This window comes from Lithobates pipiens, unplaced genomic scaffold, assembly GCF_037356315.1.
Source record: "Lithobates pipiens isolate NorthernLeopardFrog02 unplaced genomic scaffold, aLitPip1_a1.2 Scaffold_28, whole genome shotgun sequence".
NCBI classification, from domain to species: Eukaryota; Metazoa; Chordata; class Amphibia; order Anura; family Ranidae; genus Lithobates; species Lithobates pipiens.
In genome coordinates, this window is record NW_027507789.1 from 29,701,423 (window position 1) to 29,726,580 (window position 25,158).

Here is a 25,158-nt window from a genome sequence, read left to right on the forward strand (position 1 = left end):
ATTAAATGAATGGGGCCTGGCTGCCATTACTGGATGCTGAGAACAAGACAGGTGGTCGGCACCCGCCGCTTCCTAAAGCAACATTTGACAGGAAGCTGTAGTAGCAGCAGAAATACTGCTAACATGTATGATGTTTGGCTCTTGTTTAAGGGGCTAAAAGTCTGGCAATCAGACAAATGCCCAAACAGACAAAAGTTTGGTTCAAACTTTTGTATATGGACAGAAACTTCCCTCATCCCTCAACATACTTGGACCATGTGGTTGAAAGATTGTATTGGTGTCTTAACTCTCCAGCATCCACCAAATTCTAAAGTATAATTTCTGGGTGTTATAAAAGGAGCATCTAAAGACATTACTCCTTTTTTGCCGCGCTGCTAGATGGATGATAAGACCCCATCCCCAGTAATATCCCTTAACATGTCTGAGTCTATTTTAAGATAATCTGAAGAAAAACAAACCTAAACCGGTGGATTAGAATAGAATTTTTCTTCCTAGGCCTCGGCCTGCGCAATTAGCAGCACCTCTGTATCGGCCTGGCCCCCTGGTATCCCACGCATGTTAATCTACAACAACTGAACCTTTTGTACTGATGCTGCCACCGGCCTGTGGAATCCGGACATGTGCTGACTCTTGTCAGAATAACTCCTGGACGATGGCAAGGGATTTGACTCCTGTCAGGCCGCCTCAGAAGACTTCAGACTGAGTCCCTCCTGTTACATCTTCTCTGCATTGTCACCAAGAAGCGAGAGGGATTAACTAAGTGGCTCTTCTATAGCCTTTGAAGTGGCAAGGAACCATATGAAGTGGTGCAATCAACTCTGCCCCCCCGCCCCCCCCCGCCCCCCCGGGGTGGATGGAGGGCTACGTTTGTGGCGTATGAATGAAAAGTGAAGTAAATTGCGGTTATCTCTGTCAGCAGTTCACAGTCATTAATATTTCTAATAAATCGCACCATGCCCCAGATGGCTGCCTCCTAATTGGGGTTTAAGGCGCTCTAACCTCAAACATTTTCATTGTCTAATCATGTTACAGAAAGTGAAGACTATATACACTGTGAATTTTTCTCTAAAGCCCAACACCAGACAACACTGTTTAAAATGAAAAAAGGCCCCTAGTGGGCATTAAAAATAAAAAAGCAGTTCAGGATGCAATACTAACCTTCACTCTGGAGTTTTCCCCTACGTACTGTACGTCTTTTTGGCCACAAAATGCCCTCAGTTTTCAAGGTTAAGGCCTCTTTCACATCAGCGGACTAATTGGGTTCCCCTGTCCGTTTTTCAGGTGGACCCGATCAGATCACCCATTGTTCTCTATGGGGTAGTGACCGCCCCATAGAGAACAGTGGGCATGTCATCCACCTGCTCAGTAGGGATCTGTGGAGAGATCCTTCGCTGAGCAGGTGGATCCTCTTGGATGGATTCTTCCCCGTGGGAAAAGGGCCTAATGCCGCGTACACACAACCAGACTTTTCGACGGACTAGGTCCGATGGTCTTCCCGACGGACTTTCGGTGGAGTTCCGACTGACTTTCCGAACGGACGGACCTTGCCACATGCAAGCACACCAAAGTCTGACGGATTCGAAAGTGATGACGTATGACGGGACTAGAATAAGGAAGTTCAAAGCCAGTAGCCAGTAGCTGCCCTAGCGTCGGTTTTCCTCCGTCGGACTAGCATACAGACAAACTGATTTTTCTACCAGACTCGAGTCCGTCGGAAAGATTTGAAACATGTTTTATTTCTAGGTTTGGGAAAAAAAAGTCCGCTGGAGCCCATACACGATCGTAATATCCGACGGACCTAGTCCATCAAAAGGTCCGGTCGTGTGTACGTGGCATTACTGACACCCAGTTCAACCTGGAAGACACAAATTAAACAGCATGTTAAGGAAAAAATTAAACAGCACATTACTATCAGTGGGTAGTGCCGCTAAACGTGACCCATTTAAGTGTATAGGGCTGTGCTGAACCCATGTGTAATGCTTGTAGTTATAGCACGGTGGTGCAGCACTTATATGTAACATAGAGCCTGTCAAATGCCTCTGAGAAGTTATCTACAGTGGATCGCATTTCAGAGGGGTGGCCAGGGCACCTCAACTGTCAGAAAGTACAGTAATAACTTTGCTATCCGCCAAAGAATTAATAAACTACAGAACAGCAATCCAAATATGGCATAAACCTCGTTAGAGGCCTTTTTTTATATTCTTTATGCCAAAAATGAAAAGAAGCTCTCTGCCTGGAGTTCCACAGAGGGGGCCCCACTGCAAGGGTTAACTTTTTCTTTTCCTGGAGTTTCACCTTAACCATCTTTTCCTTCTGAGGATCAAAGAATGCCCTCTTGTTCCTTCCTTCTATAGGACTAAGAATGCCCCCTTGTTGTTTGTGACCTAAACCTGAACAGCTTTGCACCAAGTTTATTATATGGACCATTTGTGTATTTAAATTCAGGTCAATGGGGACAGAGAAAAAGCAACTAAATCATAATGTTTAATACAGTAGGGAAGGGTTAGAACCCCAATGCTCTTTTTTTCCCCTGGTCAACCCAAATTAATTTCTTCCCTGGGGTCTTATGCTGCGTACACACGATCAGACTTTCGGACGGGAAATGTTGGATGTGAGCTTGTTTGCTGAAAGTCCAACTGTGTGTATACTCCATCGAACATTTGTTGTCTGACTTTTTGCCAACAAATGTTGGCTAGCAGGTTCTCAAATTTTCCTGCTGACAAAACTTTGTTGTGCAACGGACACAAGTCCGTCGCACAAAAGTTCACACATGCTCAGAATCAAGTACGAGCCGGAAGTGCTCGTTCTTGTAAAACTAGCGTTCGTAATGGAGATATCACATGACTATTGAACTTCCTTTTTATTGGATCGCGGTACATCTTGTACATTACTACGTTTGTAATTGTTGGCCAACATTTGACTGTGTGTATGCAAGACAAGTTGGAGCCAACAACCTTCGAACAAAATTCCACGGTTTTGTTGTCCGAATGTCCGATCGTTTGTACGGGGCATTAGGGTTGTCATTAAGACACACAGAAAAGGAAATTTCCCAAATGAAGTTACAGACATGTAAAATGTGGCTGAACTTGGTCCTAGACAGTTTTACACTATGAGAATGTATGAACTTTGCATGATGCATAATACTAATGTACATGTATAAAACTTTTGTGATTGATTGTGGGTAAATATTCGCAATGGTTTACTGTAAATCGTGGATAATAATAATAATAATCATAATAATAATGTAATAAGAAGAATATAGGAAATTTATCTGAACTGGGTTGACTGGGGTATAAGATAGTGGGACACTACTAAAGTTCACACAGGGGCAACACGACTTTTGGAGGCAACTTGGACGTGACTTGACGTGACTTGACTTGACGTGACTTGACGTGACTTGATGTGACTTGACGTGACTTGGACGCAACTTACAACACTACTTTAAGTCGCCCCAGGCCAGGCGACTTGCCGTGGCCAATCAGAGAATGAGCTCTCAGGGGGGAACTCCGTTTGAGAGCTGATAATTCTCTGAGAGTCGCCTCTGTATAGACGGAGATCCGACTTGGAGGCGACCTCCATTGAAATCAATGGGTACCAGTCGCCTACAAGTCGGATTGAAGTAGTACAGGAACCTTTTCTGAAGTCGGAGCGACTTCAGTAGTGTGCATTAAGACAGCTCTCATTCACTTACATTGATTTCTACATGTTGTGCGACCTGAGGTGACTTGGGGCGACTCTAAGTCGGATCTGAGTCGCCCCTGTGTGAACTGGCACTCTAAGGGCGTCATTGTGACTTGATATAAAGTTGTTTATGTTTTATACTTAGGATCAATGAACGACTGTCTGGTGGAGAGCTTAGTAGGTCAATTGATGTCTACCTATATGATGCATAAGGCCACCCATAGACCTGAGATGGCATTGGTATGTCTGTGGTGAGCGCAGAACGGTTACTCCTGATGATAAGAGTAGTTCTTTGATGGACAATGGAGAAAAAATGGAGAGCCACCCTGTAACTGGAAGTCAGATCACTGCAGCAAAAAAAAAAATGAATTTGGAGATTTGGAGGAGGCTGAGAGCAATAGAAGGGACTTTTATGAGAATACATACTAGAATAGAATTGTATTTTTTTTTCTAAACCAGTTTACAATGGATGAGCTCTTGAAATATCTATCTGATCTCAGGCAACTTCTGCAAATGTTATAGCTACAGCCAGGGCTGCTGTTATAAATCATGGGGCCTCGTATAGCCTATCTGACCCGCGATGCCCCATACCCTGCAGTAGCCGGTAGGAGGGAGAGGAGAAGCTGTCAGTGCTGCTGGAGAGTCACACAGGAGGAATAAGATTATCTACAGGAGGGGTGATCGATGGGGCAGGGGTCATTTACTAGAACAGATCCCCTGTAGTTCCCCCCTGCAGCATCTGAAAGCTGGTGGGAGGGATAGGAGATGAAGCCGGCTTTCAGCTTTTGCATGGAGAGCCATACAAGGGATTGGTTCCTGAAGTTTTTCTCCTTCCACCTCTCCGCCGGACTGGTTTCCCCTTCCTGTCCATGATCCAATTCCTTCTTCTGCCTGGGTCCCCCTGATAAACTGATAGGGCCTGGACCCCGTACAGGAGGACCAGAGGTATCCCCTTATTAGCAGCCCTGGCTACAGCTCACTGTACATTAGTGCGATGTTAATAGGAAGAATGTTCCTTACATTTGGGGTCAGTAGGAAGAATACTCCCCTTACAGAAAGCTAAAAAGATCAATGGTATCAGTTTTTAGTTATCTGAGAGGCAGAAATTGGTCATTGCACAAGGAACCCCTAGCAAATTCTGGAGGAGCCTTGAGGTTCCACGAAATCCTTTAGAAAGGCCGACCTAAACCATCCATTTTATTTGTATCCAATTAGACAGACCCTGGTACAACATACTAGATCTAAGCCCTAGTACACACAGGTGCAACTTTGATACTTCAGCACAATTTCAAAGCCGCAGATTAGTGCGATTTGCACCACCTATTTCATAGCGGCTTGTGACTTAATTTAACAGAAGTCTATGCAATCACAGTGTAATCGTCAAAAAGTAGTGCAGGAACCTTTTTCATAATCGCTGGTTCCATTGCCAGCAATGGGGTGCGACTTGTCATGGGATTTGGAACTGCCAAATTGCACCAGTGTGAATGGGGGCTAAAGGATACTTTCAGATTGTAATGTGTGGAGCTGTTACAGCAGACGGTTCCACTGCCGCAGAGGGATAAATTGTCTCACACTCAGGAATGTTCCCCAGTTGCAGTAACAGGAGTCATTATTCAATAAACTAACTTAACAAAGACCTCGATGGAGGCTTGCTCAACGTTTTTCGCCTCGTAGAATAACACAAAGCAGAACTTCATTTATCTGAACAAGCAGACTTGGCACCTGTCGGGAGCATGACAGCTACACAAACATGATCTCACCCGTGACTTTAATGTATTCCCCTTAGGCTGGCTCTTATTCTAAGGCAGACTGTACTTGTTTGATAGCATTCATGTCCCCAGCTGCTGTGGGACTACATGTCTCAGCCTTGCAGTACAGTTGAAATGATTAGCTCTGCGGCCAGCCATATGTGGGTAAATTTTTTAATGATTTATTTTAATTTCTCAATTTTATGTCAGTTACAGACTATGAACTAGATCAGGGGTAGGCAACCTCGGCCCTCCAGCTGTTTTGAAACTACAAGTCCCATGAGATATTGCAGGACCCTGACAATCACAGGCATGACTCCTGGAGGCAGAGGCACGATGGGATTTTTAGTTTCACCACAGCTGAAGGGCCGAGGTTGCCTACCCCTGAACTAGATCATAATAATCCACAGAATTCTAAGTGGCAGGAGCCGCCTGCGTCCTAGCCACCAAGTACACTAGGCGACAGGGGCAGCCTAGGGTGCAGTAGCCACCTGCATCCTAGCAACCTAGGATGCTAAGTGGCAGGAGTCACCTGCGTCCTAGCCACCAACAATGATAGGCATCAGAAGGTGCCTGCATTCTAGCAACCTATGGTGCTTGGTGGCAGGAGTCACCTGCATTCTAGCAAACAAGGACACTAGGTGGCAGGGGTCATCTCTTTCTTAGAAACCCTGGATGCAAAACCGCAAGTGCCACCTGCATTCTACCAACCTAGGACACTAAGCGGCAGGATTTGCCTGCGTCCTAGCCTGCAATGATGATAGGCATCAGGGGCTGCCTGCATTCTAGCAACCAATTGTGTTTAGTGGCGGAAGCCACCAGTGTCCTTGCAACCAAGGATGCTAGATGTCAGGGGCCACCTGCATCTAAGCAACCTAGGTTTCTAAGCAGCAGGACCCAACTGCATTCTAGCAACCTAGGATGCTGAGATGCAGGAGTCGACTGTGTCAAAGCTGTCAAAGACAATAAGTGTTAGGGGCTGTCTGCATTCTAGCAACCTATGGTGCTTGGGGGCAAGAGTCATCTGCATCCTAGCAACCAAGGACATTAGTTGGCAGGAGTCATCTGTGTCTAAGCAACCTGGGATGTTAAGCAGAAAGAGCCATCTGCATTCTACCAACCTAGGATGCTAGGTGGCAGGAGTTGTCTGCATCCTAGCCACAAAAGACGCTAGGTGGCAGGGGCCTCCTGTGTTCTAGCAACCTATGTAATAGGTGGCAGGATCTTCCTATGTCCTAGCAACCCATAAAGCAAAGTGGCAAAAGCCAACTGCTTCATAGCCACTAGTGGTGCTAGGCAGCAGGGGTTGTTTGCATCTCAACAACCTAGCATGCTAAGCAGAAGGAGCCACCTACATCCTAGCAAACAGACAAGCTCGGCAGTCAGAGCCTATCAATAGTGTGTAATCAGAGGCACAGGCACCGCTGACTACACATTGTTGATGTTGTCAGTAGGTCAATATGGCCCACTTATGCTGTACCACTGGCCACATGCAAAATACACAAATGTTACATGCATACAGCGTATAGCTAAAAATACAGGATTTTGCTTGGCATTTCGGTAAGCAAGATTCTACATTTTACATTATGAAATAGTTACTCCCATGTGAATGAATGAGTAAACTATAACCTGAACAGGTGTCCCCACTGGACAATTTCCCCTCTATTCCTATTCTAGTGTCATCCTAAACATATCAGATTTTCTGTCACTTTCTTCCCTATTGACACTAGTCCCCAGAATAAATAGAGATTGAATCTCCATGGCGGGGAACATAAGAACCTGACCCTTTACATTCCTTACTCTATTCAAACAATTGCTATTTGGACAAATGAACACCTGCACCAAATTGCTAAAAAAATGTTTAGCTAGTCCTTAAAAACAAAAAAAATCACCCTTGTATTCCTATAGACAAGCAAGCGAACAGTTAAATCTTTGTTTCTGATGAGTAAAGGGAAAAGTCGCACTCAGCGACACTTTGTCATTTAAATGCACTGACAGAACCAGCAATAATGAGTCAGTAAATAACCCCCAGCTGACACCTGTCACTGCACTTGTCCTGTGTCTGGTGTCTCCTGGGCACAGGATCACTTGATGGACAGGGAAAAAGCTGACAGACAGGAGGATGACCTCCGAGTGAGGGATGGAACATTGCACTATGGCACATCTTGATGGATCATTGCATGGTCGGAGAAAGGAATTGCAGTAAAGTGTATAGTTTGCTTTTCTGTTCTGCTGAAAAAAAATGCATTAACACATAACTACATTTTGATGAATGTTTAACATATAGATGAAAACTCTAGCACAAAAATATAACTAATTTACCATGGAGTGGTTTGCTACCTTACCAAGCACACATTTTTCAGTAAAAAATACATTAAACCTATGTTCACACTGAATGCGGGAATGAAATTGTGCGAGTTCAGCCAAACTCACACGATTTCATTCCCGCATGTCTGTCCCGATTTCAGAGACATCTGTGCGGGTTTCTGCACAGATGTCAGTGGAAATCCCACCCCAAAATCTCCAAAAGTAGTACAGACACTACTTTTTGGCACCACAAATGCAGCGTCGCACCGATTAGGACGGTGCCATTGCCGTCAATTGCCGCCAATTTGGGGTGCGATTTGACATGTGAAATCGCACCAATGTGAACCAAGGCCAAACCTGATTTTCCCGACATGCTCAGAACGGCTAAAAATTTATTTTTTTGGGAGGGGGGATTTTAGGTGCTTGGGTATAACTTTAATTTTTTTACATTTCATTTTATTACATAGGGAACAGATTCTCTTTTTGTTGATACATTTAGGCAACTTTCACACCGAGGCGTTTTACATGCATTTTTGTGCTAAAATAGCGCCTGAAAAGTGCCTGTAAACTGCCTTTTCTGCACCCCCAGTGTGAAAGCCTGAGTGCTTTCACACTGGGGCGGTGCGCTTGCAGGATAGGAAAAAAAGTCCTGCAAGCAGCATCTTTCGGGTGGTACAGGAGCTCTGTATACACTGCTCCTCCACCGCCCCTGCCCATTTTAACCCTTTCTTTGGCCGCTAGTGGGGGTTAAAAGTGCCCTGCTATTGGCTATTACAGCGGTGAAGCGTCACTAAGACTAGCGGCGCTTTACCGCTAACTAGGGTTGCCACCTTTTCTTCAAGTCAAACCCCAACACTTTAGCGGCGCACAGCAATTCTTTTTTTAAATAGTATAAACTATACATATATTTTGCTATTAAATAACATTCATATGAAGTTAATAACAAGAGTCCCCTTTACATCAGAGTACACAGAGTTCCCCTTTAACATCTGAATCCACAGAGTTCCCCTTTAACTGTAAGGGGGGACTCTGCAGACTCTGATGTAAGGGAGAACTCTGGGGACTCTAACATAAAGGGATGCTCTGGGAAACCCAGATTTAAGGGGGAACACTGAGAACTCTGCTGTACAGAGAGGACCCTGATGTAAGGGAGAACTCTGCTGTACGGAGAGGACCCTGATGTAAGGGGGAACACTGAGAACTCTGCTGTACGGAGAGGACCCTGATTTAAGGGGGAACACTGAGAACTCTGATGTACGGAGAGGACCCTGATGTAAGGGAGAACACTGAGAACTCTGCTGTATGGAGAGGACCCTGATTTAAGGGGGAGCACTGAGAACTCTGATGTACGGAGAGGACTCTGATGTAAGGGAGAACACTAGGGCCTCTGGTATAAAGGGGAACTCTGATGTAAGGGGTGCTCTGAGAACCCTGAATTAGTGTACTCACTAAGAGGCAGGAGAGAGAAGGAGGGAGACTTCAGTCACAGACAGGGATGGATGGTGAGCTCACTCACCCATTGAAAGTCAGCACCTCTCATTCAGATGCATCTGGAAGCCATAGTCTGGTCTGAATAATGTGTCCGGGTTTCAGGCAGTCTGAAACCTGGATGCATGATTCCAAACCCGAACTGTCCGGGTGAATCCCGGACAGGTGGCAACCCTACCGCTAACGCAGTAGTGGTGTAGCTCTGCATAGAGACCAATCAGCTTCTAGTTTTTTTGTGAAAGCTTAATTGAACAAGCTGAAGTTAGAAGCTGATTGGCTACCATGCACAGCTACAGCAGATTTTGTACTCTCTACTATTAGTAAACCCCCCTTAGGGTATTATCTTTTTTTTTTTTTTTTTTTTTACAAAAGGACTGTTCCAGCAGGTTGCTTTAGGCCAACACAAGCTCCAACATTATGTAGAACAAATGTCTCCGATGAGACTGATATACAATTACATTTATGAGCCCTTAGAGCAGGTGACAGACATAGATCTAATCTCAAACAATTATAATATTCCCAACCCAGTGGTCACCATGATAAAACATAAGGGGCAATTTCTTCTTGTCACTCCTTACTATACGGGACAGAATGTGGTCATATTGAATCCCAAAAGCACATATGGTGGAGCTGTGAAAAGCTTACAATGTTCTTTCAGTTCATATCCCTAATGACATACACCTTCTCCACTCCTAACCTAATTCTCACACTGTTGGGAATAGTGATTGACAACTGGCCGCGTCATCCCCAGAAGAGTCCTTATCCACACCTTGATTCTGACCAGGCTATCAATAATAAGTCTGATGCCGCCTACACACAATCGGAATTCCGGCCAGAAAAAGACAGATGAGAGCTTTTCATCGGAAAATGCGACCGTGTGTATGCTCCATCGGAATTTAGCTGTCCGAATTTCCGCCAGCCAAAAATTGATAGCATGTTCTCGGAAGAACTTTCTATCAGAAATTCCGATCGTGTGTATGCAATTCTGACACGCCAAAAGTCACGCATGCTCAGATTCAACTACGAGACGGAAGCTATTAGCTACTGGATATTGAACTTCCTTTTTCTAGTCCCGTCATACGTGTTGTACCTCACCGCGTTCTAAACGATCGGAAATTTGGTGTGACCGCGTGTAGGCAAGACAGCTTGAGCGGAATTCTGTCGGAATTCCATCGGGAAAACCATCAGAGCTTTTTCCAACGAGAATTCCGATCGTGTGTACGTGGCATAAGACGACCAAAACAAATCCCCATTGCTGAAGATGGTGGTAGGAATCCTTAATACCCATGCCCACTTTGAAGGGTTTGTTCACCGTTTCAGAATAAATTAAAAGGTGATTTTACGCCGAGTAAGTAGATACCAAACATGTCACGCTTTAAAATTGCCACAACAAAAAACTTAAATGTTACTATGCATAGACAACGCTTTAAAAGCCTTTACAGGTTACTACATCAGATTTACACAGGAGGTCTGGTGCTAGAATGAATGCCCATGATCTGACATTCACGGATATACCTCATTTGTTTGCATGCATGCGAGATCGACACGCGTGTTTGCATTTGCGCAAGAGCATGGGGGGATGGGGGGCACTTAAAAAATGTTTTTGTTTTTTTTCTTAATTTATTTATATTTTTTAAACTGGTGCTTTCATTTTTTTTTTTACTCACTTTTATTGCTGTCACAATGAATGAAAAATCCTTGTGACAGCAACAGGCATGTGATAGATACTCTTTATGGAGGGATCTGGGGTCAATAAAACCCCAAATCCCTTCTCTGCACAAGATCAGTGTTTTTGAATGATTTAGATTTTTTGAAAATGACATCACTTCCTGGTTACCATAGCGCAAACCTGATCACAGCCGATCCTAACTTCGTTTGGGTGTCCGACTAGCTGGTGGACATGCTGACTGGTAGCTCGGGTCCATCCCACCGGGAGAGCACCTGAGCAAGCTGCTGCTTGTAATAGTAATCGAGTGGCTAGTTAGCTGATTGCCATTACAAGAGAACCGACCACTGGCTCTAAATAAAAACGGTACCGGGATGATGCTTGCAGCTACAGGCATCATGCTGGTACAATCACTTGAAGACCAATTACGGTACGTACTGTAAATGGTCGGCAAGTGGTTCAGAAAATTTGAGCTTTCCCAACTCTATCCAAAACCAAACAATGCTTTGGCTACAGATAATTCAATAAACAAATCTCCCCATTTTATATTTCCATATATTTTTTTCAATCAGTGGTTTAGTCATTAATGGAAAACGCTGGTCAACATTTATGTTTGAAAATGACTTGTAGTCACCTTACAAGAAAAACAACCCAAAGAGTGGTCTTCCTCTTATTACCATAATAATGTCTATAATCTTGTTGGGTTGTGAGGGCTAAAATCAACATGTGTAACTTGGAGACGTGAATAGATCAGTTTGATTTATTTATTTTCTCCTGATATTATCTCAAACAGTGGCGGCTGGTGGTGCATTTTTTTCTTTTTGGGGGAGGGGGTGGCAAACAGTGCATCCCCCCACCCCCAGTCCAGTCAGTCGGGTCATCAGGAGCACTGGAGCACTTGCCCCATCTATGGCGGGCAGCACTTTACCCACTGATGGGTGGAGGCTTCTCCTTCCCCTGCTCTCCTCCTTGGCATCACAGGCATTGCAGGCAGCTTGTCCTTCCCCTGCTCTCCTCCTTGGCATCACAGGCATTGCAGGCAGCTTGTCCTTCCCCTGCTCTCCTCCTTGGCATCACAGGCATCACGGGCAGATTCTCCTTCACCTGCTCTCCCCCTTGGCATCACAGGCATCACGGTCAGCTTGTCCTTCACCTGCTCTCCTCCTTGACATCACAGGCATCACGGGCAGATTCTCCTTCACCTGCTCTCCTCCTTGGCATCACAGGCAGCTTGTCCTTCCCCTGCTCTCCTCCTTGGCATCACAGGCATCACGGGCAGATTCTCCTTCACCTGCTCTCCCCCTTGGCATCACAGGCATCCCGGGCAGATTCTCCTTCACCTGCTCTCCTCCTTGGCATCACAGGCATCGCGGGCAGCTTGTTCTTCCCCTGCTCTCCTCCTTGGCATCACGGGCAGCTTCTCCTTCACCTGCTCTCCTCCTTGGCATCACAGGCATCACGGGCAGCTTCCCCTTCCCCTGCTCTCCTCCGCAGGCATCACTGGCATCACAGGGTGGCTTCTCCTTCCCCTGCCCTCCTCCTTGGCATCACAGGCATCACGGGCAGCTTCTCCTTCTCCTGCTCTCCTCCGCAGGCATCACGGAGGGCTTCCCCTGCTCTCCTCCTCAGGCATCACGGTTGGCTCCCCCTTCCCCTGCTCTCCTCTACAGGCATCATAGCAGCTTCCATCTCTTCCCTCCTTCTCGCTCCTCCTCGGCGGCCAATTGGAATGCTTCTCCTTTTGGCCAATCATAAAACAAATTTCAGACTCACTTCCTGATTGGCCCCATGAGGAGAATCAGTGTGAAAATAGTGAATATTTATTCACTATTCTCATACAACTGGGTCGGCTTGGAGCACAGTGCTCTGCGCCCCAAGCCCACCCTTCTTTGAAGCCTATTAGAGCTTCTGGCTCTAATCACATGCTTAAACCCCCCCCCCCATTGGAATCTATGCGTCCGGCGCCCTGCATATAGATCAGGGAGGCCGACGCATTGGATGGGGGGGGGGGGGGGGGTGGGTAGCCGATGTATGTTTTTTAGTTGCCTTGCTTAAAAGGCCTACTTCAGATCATGTACCAGCATTTCATTGGGCTTGAGGTCAGGACTCTCAACACCACAATTCTAAAATATGGAATTTCTCATGTTTGAGCTACTGTATTATTGAGTTATTGTGTTTTTATTCATATCATGTTGCATAAGTGAACTTCTTTTAAGAGTCAATAATGTTTACTCAAAACTGTAAATTACTTTGATCAGTACATTTTTGCCAAATATTTTCAGTCTCCTGTATAGATGAGTGTGCATTATCATGTGGGCTTTGCTAGTATATACGTATATATATATATATATATATATATATATATATATATATATATATCCAAAGTCGGAGTGGCAACAGCTGAACTCAACCACATGTGCATGTTGCCACAGTTGCAGTGAGATTACAAAGAGTCATGATGGGGTTAAACATGTGCCGCTTGGTCCTCTTCAAAGGCACTTAAAGACAGCACCGAGGAGGATTGCCAGGAATGTAGACATTACGCTTCTAATTAAGAACTGCAAGAGGCCCTTGCAGGCCCCTGTATAATGTGCTGTAAATCAAATGTGTGCTGACTTGGCTTAGCACGTTGGGTGGATGTATATTTAACAGATTAAAGGTGGACACAGACAGGGTATAGTGATCCTTCCTTTTGATGTAGCAGTAGTTTAAAAAGATCCAGAACATTTCTTTAAAGGGTCACTCCACTTTAGTAGGAAAAAAAATAGATAAAAAAAAAAATACTCCCAATAGGAAATCACATCTAAAGGGATGCAGACCCAGCAGCTGGCCTTATTAGAGCCCTGCAGGTGCAGCAGCTGGTTGATAATTATGAAACCGCTCCCATTAGATTCACTTTCCACATGGACACAGACAAACACACAGGGATTTCTTCAGAATAACAAAAGGTAGGAATCTGCAACAAAGTTTGTTAAAATCCCTGTACACAGATCACCCAGAGAGGAATGTTTTTTTCTCAACAAAAGTGAAGTTACTCTTTAAGTGTTCCCATTCACACAGCATACCTAAAATAACTCTACAGCCTCATGAACACTGCAGCTTAAAAACACCTGTTTTACAGGCGTTCAACCTTTTTTTTTTTTTTTTCTCTGCCTCTAAATGCCCCACCATGTTAACTATGCACACATAGCTGTTTTAGAAACAGGAGAGTTTAACCTCCCTGGCGGTTTTCCTGAGTGTGGCTCGGGGTTAAATTTCAGTACCATTAGCGGTAACCCCAAGCCACACTCGGGATTGCATTGCAGGTTCCTGGTGCGGTATACTTTCCTTGTCCCCAGGATCCTGCGATGTCCTCCCGCTGTGTCCGTGGGCTCTGTCCTCCGCCCAAAGCCTCTGTGTGTCGGGATCCGTTCCCTGCATGCGCCATGATGCCCGGGGGCGGAGCCTGGCGGCAAATTAAAAAATTAGAAAATTCTTAATACATACAGTACAGTGTAATCTTACAGATTACATTACTGTATGTAATGTAAATTATTTCACAACTCTTTTGTTTATATATATATATATACTGTTCTTTCTGCCTGGAAGCTTGAGATTATCCATAGCAACCAAAAAGTGTCCCTTTACGTCAAAAGTGGTTTTAGACCAGCTAGAAAACAGTGATAGTAAATTAGAGCACTTGCAGAATTGAGCGATAGTGAATCGTGGGGAACCAAATTTTATTATTATTATATATATTTTTTTATAATTATTTATAGTTATTTATTATATTATAATTTACAATTTTGTGTTTCAAACTTTATCATACCCGGGATTTCCACTAGACTCTGGTTTGGACAGATTTAAGTGAGTTATTGCTAAGAATTACAGGCCTACAATATAAAATGCCAAATTTCTATGCAAAACAATTGTACCGCTTTTGAGACGCAAAAATCTGACATAATCATATCGCCAGGGAGGCTACTAGCAGAAAAAAAAATCCCTTGTATGTTCTGAAGAGGAGCACTTGGGCTGATAAAAGCAGTCGCATGTTAATACATTCTAATGGCCAGAATAAATTTATATTCTGCCCAATAGAATGCATCAATGTCAAGCATGCAGAAATGCGCATTCAAAAATGCAGCTTTTACCACATCTTTTTTTTTTTCTGCTGTTTTTCTTTAGTAAAGAGAAAAGGCATCTAAACGAATATAGTGTGCATGAACCATAAATATATCTTACCTTTTTAGTTGTTTCTTTGGGCATGTTTATACATAGGACTCTATAGGCAGCTTGAAATTGTTGCTGTGACTATCTGTATTTCATTTCAGTCTCTTCATCTACCAGATTGGCAACTGCAGAGATAACATTTCAGGGTACTGTTTTCAGTTAGTCACACTTGACTAGAATTGCACTGAAAAAGAGGAACAATAAAGCACAGTCACTGCACAAAATACTAAATAAGAAACTGGTGAAAATGGCTACCTCCTTGTATATATACTGTAGGTATATAAATATAGACTGCATGTGTGTGTATGTGTTTACATATATATATTTACATATACTGTATATACTGTATGTATGTCTGCGCAGTTGTGTGAGTATTTGCCCCCTTTCTGATTTTTATTTTTTTTTGCATATTTGTAACACTTAACCACTTAAGCCCCAGAACATTTTGCTGGCCAAAGACTAGAGCACTTTTTGCGATTCGGCACTGCGTCGCTTTAACTGACAATTGTGCGGTCGTGCGACGTGTCTTCCAAACAAAATTGATATCCATTTTTCCCACAAATAGAGCTTTCTTTTGGTGGTATTTGATCACGCCTACGGTTTTTATTTTTTGCGCTATAAACAAAAAGAGGGACAATTTCGATTATAAAGATCCCCCAAAAATATATAAAAAAATAGTTTTTCCTCAGTTTAGGCCGATACGTATTCTTCATATTTTTGGTAAAAAAAAAAAACGCAATAAGCGTTTATTGATTGGTTTGTGCAAAAGTTATAGCGTTTATAAAATAGGGGATAGTTTTATGGCATTTTTATTAATAATTTTTTTTTTTTACTAGTAATGGCGGCAATCAGCGATTTTTATCGTGACTGTAACATTATGAGGGACACATCAGACATTTTTGACACATTTTTAGGACCATTGTCATTTATACAGCAATCAGTGCTATACAAATGCACTGATTCCTGTGTAAATGACACTGGCAGTGAAGGGGTTAACCACTAGGGGGCAGTGTAGGGGTTAAGTATGTCCTGGGGAGTGATTCTAACTGTGGGGGGCGTGGCTCCATGTGACACGTCACTGATCTCTGCTCCCAATCACAGGGAGCAGAGATCAGTGACACTGTCACTAGGCAGAATGGGGAGATGCTTGTTTACATTAGCATCTCCCCGTTCTTCCTCTCCGTGAGACGATCGCAGGTATTCTAGGCCCGACTCACGGAGGTCCCGGCCGGCGCGCACGCGATGGCACGGCTGTAAATTTAAAGGGACGTACAGGTACGCCCATTTGCCCAGCTGTGTCATTCTGTAGACGTACATCGGCGTGAGCTGGTCGGAAACCGGTTAAATGACTCAGATCATCAAACACATTTTATTATTACACAAAGATAGCCCGAGTAAATACAAAATGCCATTTTTAAATGATGGCTTCATTTATTAAGGCAAAAAAGCTGTCCAAACCTGCCTGGCTTTATGTGAAAAAGTAATTGCCCCCGAAACCTAATAACTGGTTGTGCCACCCTTGGCGGCAAAAACTGCAATCAAGAGTTTGCGATAACTGGCAATGAGTCTCACATTGCTGTGAAGCAATTTTGGCCCACTCTTCTTTGCAGAATTGTTTTAATTCAGCCACATTGGAGGGTTTTCCAGCATAAATGGTCTGTGTAAGATCATGATACAGCATCTCAATTGGATTTAGGTCCGGGCTTTGAATAGGCCACTCCAAAACCTAACTTTTGCTTTGTTTGAACCATTTGTAGGTGGACTTGCTGTTGTGTTTCGGATCATTTTCCTGCTGTATAACTCAAGTGCACTTGAGCTTGAGGTCATGAACTGATGGCCGGACATTCGCCTTTAGAATTTTCTGGTAGAGCTCAGAATTCATGGTTCCATCAATTATGGTAAGTCGTCTGGGTCCTGAAGGTGCAAAGCAGCCCCAGACTATCACGCTACCACCACCATGTCTGACTGTTGGTATGATGTTCTTGTTATGAAATGCTGTATTAGTTTTATGCCAGATGTAATGGCATGCACACCTTCCAAAAAGTAAAATTTTTGTCTCATCAGTCCACAGAATATTTGCCTAAAAGTCTTGGGGATAATCAAGATGTTTTTTGTTAAATGTGAGATGACCTTTGTGTTCTTTTTTGTCAGCAGTGGCTTTTGGAACTCTCCCATGGATACCATTTTTGACCAGTCTTTTTGTTATTGTTGAATCATGAACACTGATTTTACCTGAGGCAAGTGAGGCCTGCAGTTCTTTAGATGTTGCTCTTTTATGACCTCTTGCATGAGTCGTCGTCCTGCTCATGGAGTAACTTTTGTAGGGCGGCCACACCTAGGAAGGTTCACCACTGTTCCAAATTATCTCAATTTGTGGATAATGGCTCTCCCAGTGGTTCACTGGAGTTCCAAAGCATTAGAAATGGATTTGAAACCCTTCCTAGACTGATACATGTACATTACTTTGTTTCTAATCTGTTCTTGAATTTTTTTAGATTGTGGCACGATGTGTGGCTTTTTGTGATCTATTAGCATGTTTCACTTTGTCAGACAGCTTCTGTTTATGTGATTTCTTGATTCAACAGGTCTGGCAGTAATCAGGCCTGGGTGTGGCAAATGAAATTTACCTTAGCTTTCCAAAAAATTGTGGTTACTCACAGTTCATTCATGATTCAGCATGGGAGGATGCAATTACTTTTTCACATAGGGCCATGCAGGTTTGAACAGCTTTATTTCCTTAAAAAAATTTAATAATAATTAAAAAATTGTATCTTGGATGTACTCGGGTTATCTTTGTGTAATATTGAAATTGGTTTGATCTGAATAATTTAAGTGTGAGAAATATGCAGAAAAAAAATCAGGAAGGGGGCAAATACTTTTTCACACAACTGTGTATGTGTGTGTGTGTGTGTATATATATATATATATATATATATATATATATATATATATATATATATATATATATATATATATATATAAACACACACACAGTGCCTTGAAAAAGTCTTCATGCCCCTTGAAATTTTGCACATTTTGTCATGTTACAACCAAAAACGTTTTTTACTAATAAATATGTGAAAAGTGTGGTGTGTATTTGTATTCAACCCCCTTTACTCTGATACCCCTAACCAAAATCTAGTGGAACCAATTGCCTTTAGAAGTCACCTAATTAGTAAATAGAGTCCACCTGTGTGTAATTTAATCTCAGTATAAATACAGCTGTTCTGTGAAGCCCTCTGAGTTTATTAGAGAACCGTATTGAACAAACAGCATCTGGAAGGCCAAGCAACACATCAGACAGGTCAGGGATAAAGTGGCGGAGAAGTTTAATGCAGGGTTAGATCAGAAAAAAATATCCCAAGCTTTGAACATTTCACGGAGCACTGTTCAATCCATCATTCGAAAATGGAAAGAGTATGGCACAACTGCAAACCTACTAAGACATGGCCGTCCACCTATACTGATAGGCCGGGGAAGGAGAGCATTAATCAGAGAAGCAGCCAAGAGGCCCATGGTAACTCTGGAGGAGCTGCAGAGATCCACAGCTCAGGTGGGAGAATCTGTCCACAGGACAACTATTAGTTGTGCTCTCCACAAATCTGACCTTTATGGAAATGATAGATGCTCAACTTGTCTCCTCAGAATTGCCCATAGGTATGTGATTGGTTTAAAATTAAGAGACATACTTGGCCACTGAATCACTTTCACCCTGCTCTTCGGAAATGCAACAGGCCTTAGATGTGTGTTTTGGATGATTGTAATGTTGGAAAAGTGCATGAAGACCAAGGGCACAGAGTAATGGTAGCATCTTCTCTTTCAATATAGAGCAGTACATCTGTGAATTCATGATAGCATCAATGGAATGCAGCTCCCCGGCACCAGCAGCACTCATGCAGCACCACAGAAGGACACTGCCACCACCATGTCTCATTTGTAGGCACCATGCATTTTTCTTTGTACTCCTCACCTTTGCGACGCCAATAAAGTTTTGAAGCCATCAGTTTCAAAAACATTTATCTTGGTCCCATCACTCCAGAGTACAGAGTCCCAGTAGTCTTCTTCTTTTTCAGCATGGACCCTGGCAAATTCTAGGCAGGCTTTTTTGTGCATGGGCTTAAGGAAAGGCTTCCTTCGTGGACAACACCCATGCATGCCATTCCTCTGCCGTGTAGGCTGTCACGGGAAACAATCACCCCAGTTTGTCTTTTTACTTCTTTAGCTAACTGCAGTGAACTTGCATGGCGACTCTTCTTATCAGAAGACGCTCCTGTCAAGGTGTTACCTTCCGCAGACGGCCTGGAAAAAAGAGCATCAATTTGGAAAAAAACGCAATATTTTTTACTTTTTGCTATAATAAATATCCACCAAAAATATATATAAAAAAAATTAAAAATTTTTCCCTAAGTTTAGGCCGATATGTATTCTTCTACATATTTTTGGTAAAAAAATCGCAATAAGCGTATATTGATTGGTTTGCGCAAAATTCATAGCGTCTTCAAAATAGGGGATAGTTTTATGGCATTTTTATTTTTAATAATTTTTATTAGTAATGGTGGCGATCTGCAATTTTTATCGGGACTGCAACATTATGGCTGACAGATCGGACACTTTTGACACTATTTCGGGACCATTGTCATTTATACAGCGATCAGTGCTATAAAAATGCATTGATTACTGTGTAAATGACACTGGCAGTGAAGGGGTTAACCACTAGGAGGTTAAGTGTGTCCTAGGGAGTGATTATAACTGTGAGGGGGCACCCATCCTCGACATCAGTGCTTAGATTTGACAGCTCCACTCTCACTGCAGCCGCACACCCCCGGCTTGCCCACCAATCACTGGATGCTTACACAAGCGGCTAATAATTCTACATGAGAAATACAAGACCCAGGGCTTTTTGGGGACCCATTCCCTCCCGACGCCCCTGGTTGCTGGGCAGGTGGGGCCCCCCAGGCAAGTGAGGACCCCGGGCAACTGCCCAACGTGCCCATTGGAAAAGACGGCCTTGGCTCACTCAGCTGTGTTAGAAAAGCAAATGAATATTCACTTTCCTAACACTAAACCGCCTCTCCGACAATCAGGTGCTCGGGTCTGTTACCGGTCACCTGATTGGCTGAAACGACAGGCGTCGCTATTGGACGCCTATCTGGAGGAGAGGACAGGAGATGAGGACGGCAGGAGGCGCATGAAAGACACCGCTTGTCGCCGTCAGCCTTGTCCCACCAAGACAAGGTAAGTGGAGGCATTCAAGGGCACACTGGCAGCATTTGATGGGCACACTGGCAGCATATGATGGGCACACGGGCAGCATTTGATGAGCACACTGGCAGCATTTGATGGGCACACTGGCAGCATATGATGAGCACACTGACAGCGTTTGATTGCACAGTGACAGCGTTTGATGGGTACAGTGGCAGCGTTTGATGGGTACAGTGGCAGCATGTGATGGCACAGTGGCAGCATGTGATGGCACAGTGGAAGCGTTTGATGGCACAGTGGCAGCGTTTAATGGGCACAGTGGCAGCATTTGGCAGAGTGGCTGCAATTGATGGCACAGTGGCAGCGTTTGATGGGCACAGTGAGTGTTTGAGGGCACAGTGGCAGCATTTGATGGGCACAGTGGCAGCTTTCGATGGCACAGTGTCAGCATTTGAGGGCACAGTGGCAGCGTTTGGTGGCACAGTGGCAGCTTTCAATGGGCACAGTGGCAGCATTTGAGGGCACAGTGGCAGCATTTGAGGGAACAGTGGCAGCGTTTGAAGGCACAGTAGCAGCGTTTGATGGCACAGTGTCAGCGTTTGATGGGCACAGTGGCTGCAATTGATGATTTTTTTGCCCCCCCAAAAATTTTGAGTACCAGCCACCACTGCAACTACTGCTCCTAATATGGAATCTCTGTAGATGTGGGTGCACGGCCCTGAACACAGTCAGGGAGTGTTTTTGGGGACACGGATGTCTTATTGGGAACAGTGGCTATGTCCTTGCAGCAGCTGCATCTCAATTGACAACAATGGAACGGTTTGTGCGGATATGCATAGACCATCTTTGCATCCCCATGCGGGTAAACATGGCCTTTACATGAGGCACGCATTGAGGCCTTGTTCACACTTGCTCAAAATACTGACGATTAACAAACACACCTATAACGTTAATGTGAATTGTTTGTTGAGCTTGTGTCACATTTAACGCTCTTTAAAGGCGTGTTAAAAACGCTCCCCAAACGCCCTATGTGCTTTTGACATAAGTTTGATGAGCATTAAAAATGCACCCCAGATACCTAGGTTTTACTGTAAACAAGGCTGTAAACAAGGCCTAGCTCCCTGCAAACGCGCCACAAACGCTGCAAACACATACCACTGTGTTTATGGTGACTTGAACAAGAGTAGTTTCAACTCCTTCCAAACTCTACAGCTTCATTTTTGAAGCGCAGTAATGCAACGCGATGCAAGCGCGTCACGGTTTAATAATGTTAACAGCACTGTGTGCTGTCCATAGTATTAGTTGCAGACTGCTTTACTAGGTGTTTCAGGAGAGTTAGAATTGCATCCCAAACTCCTGCTTTTAGACCACTTTCACACTGGCTTTGCAAGCGCTACAGCGCAAAAAATAACACCTGAAAAAAGCACCCTGAAACAGCCACTGCTGTGTCTCCAATGTGAAAGCCCTGAGGGCTTTCACACTGGAGTGATGCACTAGCAGGACGGTAAAAAAAGTCCTGCTAGCAGCATCTTTGGAGCTGTGAACGAGCCCATTGAAATCAGTGGGGCAGCGAGGCTATACCACTGGCAAAGCGCCGCTGCAGCAGCGATTCGCGGTTGGTTTTAACCCTTTCTCGGCCGCTAGCGGGGAGGTAAACCCCCCCCTAGCGGCGAAATACCGCCACTAAAATGATGGTAAAGCAGCAATAAAAATAGCGCCACTTTACTGCCGATGCCACCCACAGCTCGGTGAGAAAGGGCTCTTAAAGCCAGTGTGAACATTGCCTGAAGGCTCTTTCCGGCAGGCATTGCATTCTAGCCTTAAAGTTCCACCAGAAAAAAAAAAATATATTTTTTTTAAATAATTTTTATAACATTTTATGAAAGACATACAGTACTGGAGAGTGGCCTTGACACAACATCAAGCCACTCCAACATGGTCGAAAAATACAGATAACAACCGTACTAACATAGGGGGTTATTTACGAAAGACAACTCCACTTTGCACTGCAAGTGCACTTGGAAGTGCAGTCGCTCTAAATCTAAGGGGTAGATCTGAAATGAGTGGAAGCTCTGCTGATTTTATCATCCAATCATGCTCAACCTAAAGTGTTGTTTTTTATTTTCCTTACATGTCCCCCTCGGATTTACAGTGACTTTAATTCCAAGAGCACTTATAGTTCATTTCCAAGTGCACTTGCAGTGCAAAGTGCATTTTCCTTTAGTAAATAACCCCCATAGTCTTCTGTCTAAAAGTCAGAAAAAAGTCAGAAAAACACCCCCTACCCTCCCTCCTTCCAACAGCCCACAACTCAGTTCACCTGAGACGGTATCATAACCTAAGGAAGACAGGTTAGTTAGGCCCCATGACAAGTCGCATCCTATTGTCCACATTGGAAGCTGTCAAAATGATTTTGAAAGTAGCTCCTGCACTACTTTTTGCAAGTTCAGGTTGCGACTTGCATAGACATTTGTGTATGAAGTCGCACAGATGTCTTCCAAGTGGCAACTGAAGCCGCACTGAAATTAATATGATTTTAACGACGCAATCAGTGTGACGGGGGTGTTAATATGCTTTTAGGCTGCTTTAAAATTTAACGCAAGTGTGAAAGAGCCCTTACAAGGCTAAAATGGGAAATTATCATTTTTGATGCTTTGTAACCGCACCTGAAAAGCACTGTAAACGCCATAGGCGCATTTACAGTGTTTTTATGGAGCGCTTGTGGTACGTTTCAATAGTAATGAATGAAGGCAGCTGCAAAGTGTCAACTTTGCAGGCAGCGTTATTTTTTCCTCACAGCAAAGCACTGTTAATGCTGCAATGTGAACACCTCCATCTGCTCCCTATTTTAACAATTTTGGGTGGCATTAATATACGTTTAGGAAGCAGTAAAAAACATGACCCAAATGCCTATTTTCAGAGCCCGTGTGAATGAGGCCTAAAACTTCCAGGGGGCTCTTTAACATGCATTGCACAGGCATTCATATTGCGCCAGGCGACAGTCCTCAACCGCCTCAACCACGTTTCCTGAAAGACCCAGAATTCCCTGGGACATAACTTTTACAGAGCTCAGGCCCAGCCCACCCCCCCAACAACCCATCTTTGGTGACCACTCAGCCACCTTATCCCATACCTGGCCATGCTCCCATCAGTCAAAGCTCTCTTTACCTAAGGGGCTCAAGAGGCCTTCATTTTAAGATTTGTACAAAGATAAAATTATCACTTTTGACACTTTGCAACCGCACCTTAAATGCACTGTGAATGCCATCGATGCGTTTACAGCACGCATGTGGTACATTTTAATAGAAGTGAATGGAAGTGGTTGGGAATCCCCTATGTCTGCTGAACCCTGGAGGCAGCGCTACTTTTGCCTTGATGGAACCCTAACACTGCAATGTGAGCCCCTCCATCTGTTAACAATTTTAAGCGGCGTTGATAGACGGCCAGGAAGTGTAAAAACTATTTTCAACGCCTGTGTGAATGCTCCTTTTTACATTCACTTTTGTTTGAGACACTTAGGCCCATACACATTTCAGCAGGAACTGGCGGCCACGATTCAAACCATTATGGGCAGGCTGAAGGTACCAAGTTGATCGATCAGCTTGGGTACAACCAGCCTGCCAGATACTCTTGCAATTATAGCTAGTGGCTGCTATAGCCGCAAGCGTCAATCACTGTCTTTTCCCAGCGGAGATGGCTTCCTCCACCTTCCCTCCTGAGGGGAGAAGACAATGGCCAAGCAGGGAGGATTCCAGCATCAACACTGTCTGTCTGGGGGAATCAAACAAATTTATTTTCAGCAACCCGTGGTTGCAGTAAAGAGGTTCTCTCTGTGTATGGCCGGCCTTACCCATTCTGCTGAATAGAGTGGTCTTCAGGATTACAGTTTTCCTCCATGGTTGAGACATTTGACCTCACTTCCTGTTCCAGTGACATGACAGAACGTGAGGAGAAATGTCCTTAATAGGGACACAGACAGCAATCAAAACTTGACAGGGGTTATAAAACTTCCAGACCTGGCTAAAAAAGAAAAGATCTTTGAGAAAATTCTCCTCACTTTCCATCGCAGCAGCCTGACAGAAAGTGAGGGAAAATTGCCCCAACAGTGACACAGACCGCCATGAAAAACGTGACAGAGATTGTAATCTCACTGAGGTAATTTTGTTTTTTTTTGTTTTATGATGATCTTTGTCTCTGAGGAATGTAAAAGTTCCTTTCATAGGCACAATTTTTGGGGGGATAAAGCTTCACTTTAATGACTGGAATTTGCAGATCATTAACACACATTAGCTGTACATTAGGCCACAATACATTTATGGCTAAAAAAGCGTATATTGCCAAATGAGCCTGCATGGGCGTCCGACATACACGGAGGCACGTAGCAGTCAGTCATTGCTGGTGGCTCTGGTGAAGTGTCCCCCCCCCCCTCCAACCAACAATTTGTGAGGTAAAAATAACCTCCTAAGCAGCGATAAGGTCGGGAGTTTGCCTTTTGTGTCGGTCTGGGCTGAGGGGGCCAATGGAGCTGTATGTATCTGACACATGGGAATTTCTCACATATCTGCCCTCTACAGTGACCTTCAGCCACACAATAAAAAGAGACTTCAGTGTATCTCAGGCACAGCCTCTCCGTCCTGTAGCCAAGGTTGGTAGCAGTGTGCTTGTCTGTGTGCTATGTACTAACCCCTGGAATAATGGCATTGCCGCCGCTGACTGAGAAAACTCAGTTAGTGCACTTTTTTTTTTTTACGTAGGTGCCTACTGTCCTGGATTTGCAGGAATTTTTCTACGTCTTGCTTCTCTGTGTCTGAACGTTTTTTAGCTCCTGGTTTTTCAAAGCTGAACAACTAAAATGCA

At 44.1% G+C, this 25,158-nt stretch overlaps 1 protein-coding gene across 2 annotated transcripts in view; it reads left to right on the top strand.

Annotated features, from left to right (window-relative positions):
• The first annotated feature begins 24,829 nt into the window (after positions 1–24,829).
• MYH7B (myosin heavy chain 7B) overlaps positions 24,830–25,158 on the top strand; it is a 78,409-nt gene continuing 78,080 nt past the window's right edge. For both annotated transcript variants that reach the window (XM_077458984.1, XM_077458983.1), the window contains exon 1: positions 24,830–24,946. The gene's annotated coding sequence lies outside the window, so the exon portion shown is untranslated. The remainder of the gene's footprint in view (positions 24,947–25,158) is intronic.